This window comes from Peromyscus maniculatus, chromosome 21 (genome assembly GCF_049852395.1).
Source record: "Peromyscus maniculatus bairdii isolate BWxNUB_F1_BW_parent chromosome 21, HU_Pman_BW_mat_3.1, whole genome shotgun sequence".
Classification (NCBI taxonomy): domain Eukaryota; kingdom Metazoa; phylum Chordata; class Mammalia; order Rodentia; family Cricetidae; genus Peromyscus; species Peromyscus maniculatus.
The window spans coordinates 41,798,525-41,809,956 of record NC_134872.1 but is presented as its reverse complement, the minus strand read 5'-3'; the positions used below and the strand labels follow the sequence as shown (position 1 = coordinate 41,809,956).

The window sequence follows — 11,432 nt, the reverse complement described above, 5'->3', positions numbered from 1 at the left end:
CTTCTCAGTTTCATTCCAGAAGTGGTTAGGCCTCCTATGAATATCAACCAACCACAGCATATCAAGGTGCAAGACTAGGCACCTCCCTTCATACTAAGGCAGAACAAGGCAACACAATATGAGGAAAAGTGTCCCAAATGCAGGCAAAAGATAACCCTTGAGTTTGTTGTTTGTGTATAGGAGGGCTACTGATTTTTTTTTTTTAATCTTGTATCCAGCCTATTTGCTGGAGATGTTCATCAGCTGTATGAACTCCCAGGTAGAATTTCAGGGTTGCTTGTGTATAGTATCAAACCATCTGCAAATAAAGATACGTTGACTTCTTCCTTTCCAATTTGTATCCCCTTGATCTCCTTAGTTGTCTTATTGCTCTAGCTAGAACTTCAAGTACTACATAGAGTAGGTACAAAAAGAGTCAACAGTCTTGTCTTGTTCCTGATTTTAGTGGAATTGCTTTTGAGTTTCTCTCCATTTAATTTGATGTTGGCTATAGGCTTACTATAAATTGCCTTTATTATGTTTATATATGTTTCTTGTATCTATGATCTCTCCAAAACTTTTATATGAAGAGGTGTTGGATTTTGTTAAAGGTTTTTTCAGCATCTAATGAAATAATCATGTGAATTTTTTTTCTTTTAGTTTGTTTATATGGTGGATTAAATTGACAGATTTTTGTGTGTTGAACTTCTGGGATGAAGCCTACTCAATCATGGTGGATGATCTTTTTGATATGTTATTGGATTTGGCTTGCCAGTATTATATTGAGTGTTTTTGCATCAACTTTCATGAGGGAAATTGGTCTGTGATTCTCTTTGTTGAGTCTTTGTGTGGTTTGGGTATCAGGGTGACCGTGGCTTCATAGAATTTGACAATGTTCCCTCTGTTTCTATTTTGTGGAATAATTTTGCTGCAAGTTGCAGGAAAATGTAATGGAATCCAGCTTCTATCATAAAAGCTTCTACTTGGAAAGGTCAAGGACTTTTCCAAAAGTCAAGCCATGGCTTAAGAAGTCTTGGTGATATTTTAGCTTTTGTATATATATTAACTGGTTCCTACAATGATTTTTCTTGTATGCTATGTGTGCTTCCAAGAACTCCTAAGAGTGTATTTATCTAAAATACTATCAAGTATCCAAGGCCAAACGATCTCCTGAACTAAGGTAACACCCTTATGCAAACAACACCTGTCTCTTAGGTCAGGCGGATAGCTTTATTTCTTATACAATTTAAGCTGAGACCCTCCTTTCTTAAACAGCCTTACATTGCTTCTCGGCCTTTTGGCTAAGATCAAGTGTAGTATCTTATACAGCCTTACTAAAATTAAAGACTCATAACATTTTTACCTAACCACTTCTAGGAATGTTGTTTGAGCACATAAATTCCCTTTTTCTGATATATTAACCGATTTTAGCACTCAGTTGACCTCCTCCCTTACCACTCCCTTTTTGGGTTGTAAAAGCCTGATGGTTACTGCCTGAGGAAAACTCTTGTCTGCCTTTATGACCCTGTAAGAACTCAAGCCTGGTGACCTTGCTTTAGCTAGAGCCCTGCTATTGCATAGGTATGTAACTGCAAACCTTAGAGACTTAGAGAGGATTTTTGAGGATTTGGACTAGAGAACTAGAAGAATGAGACAGAAGATAAGGAAGAACCAGATGAGGCAGAACAAGGTGGGTAAGAAAGAGGTGAGAAAGACCAAGATGGGTCAGAACTAAGATGAGAGAATTAAGATAGAACTTAGAGGAGACAGTAGATAAAGGTAGAGAGAAATCAGCCAAGAAAGGAGCCAGGCTTGAGAACAGACTGAACCTGTACAGAAAGGACTTTATCCCAGAGGAATAATGTAGACGGACAAAGAGCATGGTGTACTTGGATTCTTTTCCTGAAAATAATTCGCACCGTTAGTAGCTTCTTTTTTGGGCCCTTGGGAAGAAGATTATTAAGGAGTATTGGTATTAGCTCTTCTTTGAAAGTCCGATAGATTCTGTGGTAAGGCCATCTGGCCCTGAGCTATTTTCTTTTCTATTCTTTTTCTTTTTCTCTTTTTCTTTCTTTTTTGGGGGGCAGGAGGCTTTGGAAGAGTTTTAATGATTGTTTCTATTTCCTTAGGTGTTATAGGTTTATTTAAATTGTTTATCTAATCTTGATTTAAATTATCTATCAGGAAATTTGTCCATTTATTTTTCCAATTTTGTAGAGTACAGGTTTTTGAAGTATGACCTAATGATTCTTTGGATTTCCTTGGTGTCTGCTGTTATGTTCCCTTTTCCTTTCTGATATTGTTAGTTTGGATATTATCCTTTTGCCTTTTAGTTAGTTTGGATAAGGGTTTATCTATTTTGTTGATTTTCTCAAAGAACCAATTCTTTGGTTCATTGATTCTTTGTTTTGTTTCCTTTATTTCTACTTCATTAATTTCAGCCCTTAGTTTGATTATTTGCTGCCATCTATTCCTCTTGTGTGTGTTTACTTCTAGAACATTCAGGTGTGCTATTAAGCCACTAGTATGAGATCTCTCCAATTTATTTATAAAAGCCCTTAGTATTATGAACTTTCCCTCTAGCACCACTTTCATTGTGTCCTATAAGTTTGGGTATGTTATGCATTCATTTTCATTGAATTCTAAGAAGTCCTTAATTTCTATCTTTATTTCTTTCTTGACACAGTGGTCATTCAGAGTTGTTCAGTTTCTATGAGTTTGTAGAGTTTCTCTTGTTGTTAGTAGATAGTCTTAATCCATGGTGGTCTGATCGGATACAAGGGGTTATTTCAGTTTTCTTGTATCTTGAGATTTGCACTGTGACTATGTGGCCAATTTTGGAGAATTCCATGAGATGCTGAGAAAAAAGTGTATACTTTTGTATTTGGGTGAAATGTTCTATAAATATCTGTTAGGTCCATTTGGTTCATAATGTTTGTTAGGTTCATTATTTCTCTGTTTAGTTTTTGTTGGGATAATGTGTCCATCGGTGAGGTCTCCTACTATCAGCATGTGAGAATTGATGTGTGATTTAGGCTTTAGTAGAGTTTCCTTTGTAAACGTGGGTGCCCTTGGGTTTGGTGCATAGATGTTAAGAATTGAAAAATCTTCTTGATGGACTTTTCCTGTAATTAGTATGAAATATCCTTCTCTGTCTCTTTTGATTAACTTTGGTTTGAAGTCCATTTTGTTAGATATTAGAATGGCTACAGCAGCTTGTTTCTTAGGTTCATTTTCTTAGAAAATCTTATTTCAACTGTTTACTCTGAGGAAATGTTTATCTTTGATGTTAGGGTGTGTTTCTTGGATGCAGCAGAATGGTAGATCTTTTTTTTTTTTCATCTATTCTGTTAGTCTGTGTCTTTTTGTTGAAGAATTGAGACCACTGATGTTGAGAAATATCAATGAACAATGACTGTTACTTCCTGTTAGTATAGTGGTGGTGACAGAGAGTGTGTATGTGTGAATGTGTGTGTGTGTGTGTGTGTGTGTGTGTGTGTGTGTGTGTGTGTGTTTCTCCTCTTAGGGTGTTGCTATTGTAAGATTAATTATTGCCTGTATTTTCATGGGTAGAGTAAACCTCCTTGGGTTGGAGTTTTCCTTCTAGCACCTTCTACAGGGTTGGATTTGTGGACTGGTATTGTTTAAAACTGACTTTGTCATGAAATAGCTTGTTTTTCCCATCTATGGCGATTGAAGGTTTTGCTGGGTATAGTAATCTGGGCTGATATCTGTGTTCTGTTAGAGTCTGCAGGATATCTGTCCAGGACTTCCTGCCTTTTAGAGTCTCCACTGAAAACTTGGGTGTAATTCTAATAGGTCTGCATTTATATGTTACTTGGCCTTTTTTCTTTGAGGCTTTCAATATTCTTTCTTTTTTCCTGTGTATTTTGTGTTTTGATTATTATTTGGAACATGGAATTTTTTTTCTGGTATAATTTATTTGGTGTTCTGTAAATTTCTTATATCTCTATAGGCATGTTGTTCTCTAGGTAAGAAAAAATTTTTTCTATAATTTTGCTAAAAATATTTTCTTTGAGCTGTAATTCTTCTCCTCTATTCCTATTATTTGTAGGTTTCATCTTTTCATAGTGCCTCAGATTTCCTGGATGTTTTGTGTCAGGGATTTTTTTTTTTTAGATTAACATTTTCTTTGACCAATGTATCTATTTCTTCTATTGTATCTTCAACACCTGAGATTCTTCCATCTCTTGTATTCTGTTTGGTAATACTTGTATCTGTATTTCTTGTTCACTTACCTCGGTTTTCCATTTCCAGAATTTCCTCAGTTTATATTCTCTTTATCGCTTCTATTTCCATTTTAATGTCTTGAACTGTTCCCTTCAACTGTTTGTGTTTTCCTGGATTTCCTTAAGGGATTTGTTCATTTCAGGTCTTAAACTGTTTCCTTCAACTGTTTGTTTTTCCTTGGCTTTAAGGGATTTGTTCATTTCCCCTTTAAGGGCCTCTGTCATCTTTATAAAGGAGGTCTCAGGTCGTTTTCTTGTGCTCCAGCTATGTTGGAATATTCACAGCTTGCTGCAGTAGGATAGCTGGGCTCTGGTGGTGACACGTTGCACTGGCTGTTGTTGATTATCTTCTTACACTGATGTCTAGGCATTTGGTTTTGAGATGATTATAGGTCTAGGAGCCAATTTCTGAGTTTGTCTTTGGTGGATGGGTGTTTTGTTCTTTGGTTTCTGTTTCTTCACTGGTCTTCCTGTTGGAGTGGCCTGTGGCCACTGGTGGAGTAGGGAGTTTTGGTTGAGTTGGGGAGCTGAAGATCTGACAGAGTGGCCTCTGGTTTAGTCAGGGGTCCACTGGGATTCTGGGTGTCAAGTGGCCTCTGGGAATCTTGGTGCTGGCTTGACCTCTAGTGGAGCTAGGGCAGCATAGAGTTATGGGGAGAGGAAAGGATAGGGTGGTGGCACAGCCTCTGATGGAGCAGGAGGCTTGTGGAGGTGTGGGTAGGATAGGGTGATTTTTTAGAATAGGAAGAAGGAAAAACCAGAGTCTCTGGTTATATCATAGTCTCATTGACTTCTAAGATTTTTAAAAATGATTTATTATTATTATCATCATTATTATTACTTATATCTCAACATAGTTTCCCCTTCCTCCTATCCTTTAAGTCCCTTCCCTCCACCTTCAATCTGCCTCCCTTTCACTCCTCCTCCATTTCTATTCAGAAAAGCGCAGGCCTCGAATGTATATCAACCAAACATGGCATGTCAAGTTGTAGTAAGACTGAGCAATGCAACTAGGTATGAGGAATAGGGTCCCAAAAGTCAGCAAAAGAGTCAGAGACAGCCCCTGTTCCCACTGTTAGGAATCTCACACGATGACCAAGTTATACCACTGTTACATATATGCACTGGGCCTATGTCAGTTCCATGCAGGCTCCCTGACTGTTGGTTCAGTTGTGAGTCCCTATGAGCCCTGGTTAGGGGATTCTGTGGGTTTTCTTGTGATGTCCTTCAGCCCTCTGGCTCCTATAATCCCTTCCCTTCTTCTGTAGGATTCCCCAAGCTCAGCTTAATGTTTGTCTGTGGTCTCTGCATCTGTTTCCATCAGTTACTGGATGAAGCCTCTCTGATGACAGTTGGGCTAAGCACCAATCAATGAGTACAGCAGAATGCCATTAGGTATCATTACATTGACATTATTTGTTTTCCTCCCATTGTGTTTGGTTTTATCCTAGGTCTCTGGGTCATCCAGACTGTAGGTCCTGGTGGTCCAGTCAGTGTCAGAGGTGGAATCCCTCTCATGACATGGGTCTCAGACTATAACAGTCATTAATTGGCCACTCCCACAATCTGTGTACCCCAGCACATCTTGTAGGCAGAACAAATTATAGGTCAAAGGTTATGTGGCTGGATTGGTGTCCCAATCCCTCCACTCGAAGTCTTGCCTGACTACAGGAGATAGCCAGTTCAGGGTATGTATCCCTGTTGGTAAGAGTCCTAGCTGTGGTCACCCTTTTAGATTCCTGGGGGTTTCAATTGCACTAGGTTTCTACCTCACTACAGCACTTTCACTCCCTCTCTTTCAGCACTTTCACCCCGCATTGTCTCACCTGATCCCTCCAGTTCCCATCCCCACAAGCCCCCAGACAACCCACAAAAACAAGTCCATTTTACCTTCCCAGGGAGATCTGAGCATCCCCCTCGAGTCCTCCTTGTTAATTAGCTTCTCTGAGTCTGTGGATTGTAACACGATTATCCTTTACAGTTAATAGCTACTTATAGAAATAGGGTTTTTTTTGTTTGTTTTGGTTTTGTTGTTATTGTTGTTGTTTGGTTTTTGAGATAGGGTTTCTCTGTGTAATATCCCTGAATGAACTCGTAGACCAGGCTGGCCTTGAACTCACAGAGATCCACTTGCCTCTGCCTCCAGAGTGCTGGTATTAAAGGCATGTGCCACTACTGCCCAGCATCAATAGCTACTTATAAGTGAGCATATACCATGTTTTTCTTTTGGAGTCTGGGTTACCTCACTTGGGATGATTTTTTTTCTAGTTCCATTTATTTGCTTGCAAATTTCATATTTTTTTCTGTAGGATAATGCTCTTGCCCTGGTTTAATAAAACACTAGCCAGTAGTCAGGCAGGAAGTATAGTAGACATTAGCAGACTAGGAGAATGTTGGGAAGAGGATGGGTGGACTGAGGAGTTGCCAGCCAGACACAGAGAAAGCAAAAGAAAAGGCAGAATGGAGAAAAGGTACCAAGCCACATGGCTAAATATAGATAAGAATTATGTGTCAATTTAAGTGTAAGAACTAGTCAGTAATAAGCCTGAACTAATGGCCAAGCAGTTATAAGTAATATTAAGCCTCTGAGTGATTATTTTATAAGCACCTGTGGGACTGCAGGACAAGAGAAAACTATCTACCACAATTATTTTTTTTAACAGCTGAGTAATACTGAGTAATACATTGTGTAAATGTGCCACATTTTCATTATCCATTCTTCATTTGAGGGACATCTAGGCTGTTTCTAGATTCTGGTTATTATAAATAAAGCTGCTATGAACATAATTGAGCAAGTGTACTTGTGGTATGATAGAGCATTAGTTGGCCATATGCCCAAGAGTGATATAGCTGGGTTTTGAGGTAGACCAATTCCCAAGTTATTGAGAAACCACCATATTGATTTCTAAAGTAGCTGTGCAAGTTTGCATTTGTACCAGCAACAGAGGAGCTGTCACTTGTGGTTTTGATCTTAGCCATTGATAGGTGTAAATTGGAATCTCAGAATCATTTTGATTTGCATTTCCCTGGTGACTGAGAATGCTGATCATTTCTTTAAGTGTTTCTTGGCCATTTGAAATTCTTCTGTTGAGAATTCTCTCTTTAGATCTGTACCCTATTTCTTAATTGGATTATTTGGTTTATTGATGTCCATTTTCTTGAGTTCTTTATATATTTTGAAAACCAGCCCTCTGTCCAAAGTGGGATTGGTGAAGATAATTTCCTATTCTGTAGGCTGTCCTTTTGTTCTATTAATGGTGTCCTTTGCCTTACAGAAGCTTTTCAGTTTCTTGAGGTGCCATTTTTTAATTGTCAACCTTACTGTCTGTGCTATTGGTGTTCTATTTAGGAAGGTGTCTCTTGTGTCAACTCGATTAAGCCTATTTCCCACTTTCTTTTCTATCGGGTTCAGTGTATCTAGTTTTATGTTGAGTTCTTTGGTCCACTTGAACTTGAGTTTTGTACAGGGTGGTAGATATGGATCTGTTTACATTCTTCTACATGCCAACATCCAGTTACCCAGAACCATTTGTTGAAGATGCTTTCTTTTTTCCATTGAACAATTTTGGCTTCTTTGTCAAAAATCAGGAGTCCATAGGTATGTGGACTTACACCTGTGTCTTCAATTCAATTTTATTGATCCATCTGTCTGTTTTTATGACAATATCATGTGGCCCTAAAGTACAGCTTTCAATCAGGGAATGGTGATATCTCTGAAAGTTCCTTTATTGTACAGGAAGGATTGTTTTAGCTATCCTGGGATTTTTTTTCCATATGAAATTGAGAATTGTTCTTTCAAGGTCTATAAAGACTTGTGTTAGGATTTTGGTGAGAAGTGCATTGAATCTGTAGATTACTTTTGGTAGGATGGCCATTTTTACTATGTTAATCCTGCTGATCCATGAGCATGGGAGATATTTCCATCTTCTGATATCCTCTCCAATTTCTCCCCTCAAAATCTTGAAGTATTTGTCTTACTGATCTTTCATTTCTGTAGTTAGAGTTACACCAAGGTATTTTATATTATTTGTGGCTATTGTCAAGGATGTTGTTTCCCTGATTTCTTTCTTCATCCATTTGTTGTTTGTATATAGGAGGATTACTTATTTTTTGAGTTAATTTTGTTAACTCAAGATTAACTTTGCTGGCTTCTAAGATTTTTTTTCAGAAAAAAAAACAGAAACAAAAAATTAGTTATTTATGCCACTGTTTTATGGTGTTTCTTCTGTTTGTAGCAGAGCACATTCCTAATTCAAACTCAAATGAAATTTGATAGCATATACTTTTGCTTTAAAATTAATTAAAGATGATCATTCACACACATACATAATACATACTGACCACTCACCACTTCCCCTCCTCACACCCTTTCACCCTGTCTTCCCTTTCTCCTCTCTACAGATCTCTCTCATATTCATATCTGTACATTGTGTTTCATGACCTGTTTAGTTTAACTAGGACAGTCTGTGTAACTGTGGTTTGGAGCTATCCACTGTTGCCTCATGGGCTCAGCACTGGGTCCAAAACTGAAGATCATGACTCTCACTCTCCCAGAGTATATCAATAGTCTATAGTTCAGCAATGAGTGGTCCACCCCTGTAAACTCTTTCTAGTTCTCAACTGATTGTTGACAGGGCCAGTCATGTGAGGGTTCATTGTGAGTAACCACAAATGCTGTGAGATCATGACTAAAAATATTTTATCAAGTGTAGAGACTGGCATTTCATAGTCCTTCACCTTTATGTTACAACTCATATACTTCCCAGTCTCTCTTTCATAGTATTCCCCGTGCCTTAGAGGGTGGTATAAATGTCATATTTATGGATGAGACCTCAAATATTGCCTATACTCAGCAGTGGCAGCATATGCCTTTAATATCAGCACTCAGCAGGCAGAACAAGGCAGATCTCTGTGAGAGTTCAAGACCAGCCTGGTTTACAGAGTGAGTTCTCGAACAGCCAGGACTAGACAGAGAAACCCTGTCTCAAAAAACAAAAAGAAAAAAATCTGGTGCCTAATGGAGAGTGTAGAGAAGTGTGAGAACATCTTGGAGTTTCCAACATGGAATTGCAGGCTGGTGCTTAGAATAAATATACTTTTCCTGGAGGCTGTTACTATTACATAGATTGCCATGAAAAGGGTTCTCTTCCTTTTATTCTTATTTGAGTTTGTAGAAAAGAGCCAAAGGAGAAAGAACACAAATACAAATGGCAGTTTCTTGGTGGCAGCCCTTTTTATAGTTACACAACATGTATTCAGTACTGTGTCATTCTGAAGCCACTGTGGCTGTCTAATATCAAGAGAAAGGCCATTCAAGCAGAGGATAGACTTTCTTCTCAAAGGTCACACACAGCTACCATTGGAAATTATATTTCATATGCTGTGCAGTTAGGGAGAAGAATGTCAACAGTATAAGAATAAGAGAGAAGTGAAAGGCTTCCAACATCTGTCATCAATACAAATTTTAAAATCCTCAAGGTCAGAGAAAGAGTTACTGTTAGGGTTTAATGGAAGATGACCCCACAGGCTCACTTTATTTTGCTCCCAGGAAGTGGCTCTATTTTGAGAGTTTGTGAAATCCTTGGTACATGAGACTGTCCTAAAGAACATAGTTCACAAGAGGCAGGCCTTAGCAGGGTATAGCTGTCTCTGGCTCTAAGTCTACACTCTGCTTCCTTATCCAGCCACATGTGAGGAGCCCTGCCACACACTCACCTTGCTATGCCTCTTTCTCCATACGTGACTGAAATACCCTGAAACTGTGAGCCAGAACCAATCCTTCTTTCTATAATTTGCTTCTATAATGAAAAGGGTAGCTAATAAAAGGGTGTTTACAGGAAGTTTTCTGAATTAGATTAAATTGAACTCTACTTGAAACCTATAATAATGATGGCACTATATAGCAGGAAGCTTAAAAGTTCTTATTAATAAAATCAAACCCGAGGCCGGTTATTGGAGTGAATACTGGAAGGTCAGAGAGACAGAACAAGCCACAGCTATCTCACCTTGCCAGTTCCTCAACTGGTCTTGTTTCCTCAGACTGGAAGCTTCTGTGTCCTCATCCCAATGGCTCTCAGCTGAAACTGCTGCTAGAAGCCTGAATGCTGAACCAGCCAAATGCTTCTAGTTTCTGGTCCCCACGCCTTATATATCTTTCTACTTTCTACCACCACTCTCTGGGATTAAAGGCTGGCTTTCTGGGATTAAAGGCATGTCACCATGCTTGGCTGTTTCCAATGTGGCCTTGAACTCACAGAGATCCAGAGGGATTTCTATCTCTGGAATGCTAGGATTAAAGGTGTGAGTGCCACCATTTTCTAGCCTTTGTATCTAGTGGCTGTCTGTTCTCTGACCCCAGATAAATTTATTAAGGTACACAATATTTTGGGGAACACAATACCACCACAGCACTACTCTTTAAAGTTTGCAAGAATGGACAGGAATTTTTTTTACTATAAGAATCACTAAGTAACTGCATTATAGTGGTTATAGGTTTAGGACCAACATGTAGAATTAAGAATGCACAGTATTGACCTATATCATGAAGACAAACAAATACACCAACTCTGTAGTGCCCTACCCACCATGCTGACTCACTCCAGCCAAATGGTACCAGGACCTACAAAGTATATATGGGGTTGGCTCTTGATATAGCATTGCAAATCTTGGAGGACAGTTTGGTCAGGAATACTATTTTAAACTATAGGCAGATAAAACTGGATGTGAGCAATATTATATAACTTCTCTAAATTATGAAAGTCTAAACATTTACTCTTAGGCTGGTTATGGTGGTGGTACACACTTATAATCCCATAAACTCTATTGTTCTTTGCCCACTTGTTCTGCAGAAAGCCAGTACAAGGTTGTGAGACTCTCCGGGCTGTGTCTTAGTTGATATCCAGGGGAAGCCTGAGACTCTCTGTAGCCATGTGAGAAAATTTGGAAGCTAATTCTCCCTATATTGGGCCTTGCTGTGACTGATGCTGAACACAATTAAACTGTACTCAATTCCTGGCCTATGAGACAGTAAGTGATGAGTTGCTATATTCCAAGATTAATAAGAAACTTATATTGTTGGCATGGATCCAAAGCCACAAAGACTAAGAAATGGTGAAGACAAGATAAGTACACAGAACTCACATTCCAAAAGAAACTTGCAGACTCAAACTTTCCCCTCTAGGGCCTCACTGTCACTGTCAAGAT

General features: G+C 38.7%; 1 pseudogene; it reads left to right on the top strand.

Annotated features, from left to right (window-relative positions):
* Positions 1–1,260: 1,260 nt before the first annotated feature.
* Positions 1,261–1,352, top strand: LOC121824907 (U2 spliceosomal RNA; annotated as a pseudogene).
* The last annotated feature ends 10,080 nt before the right edge of the window (positions 1,353–11,432 follow it).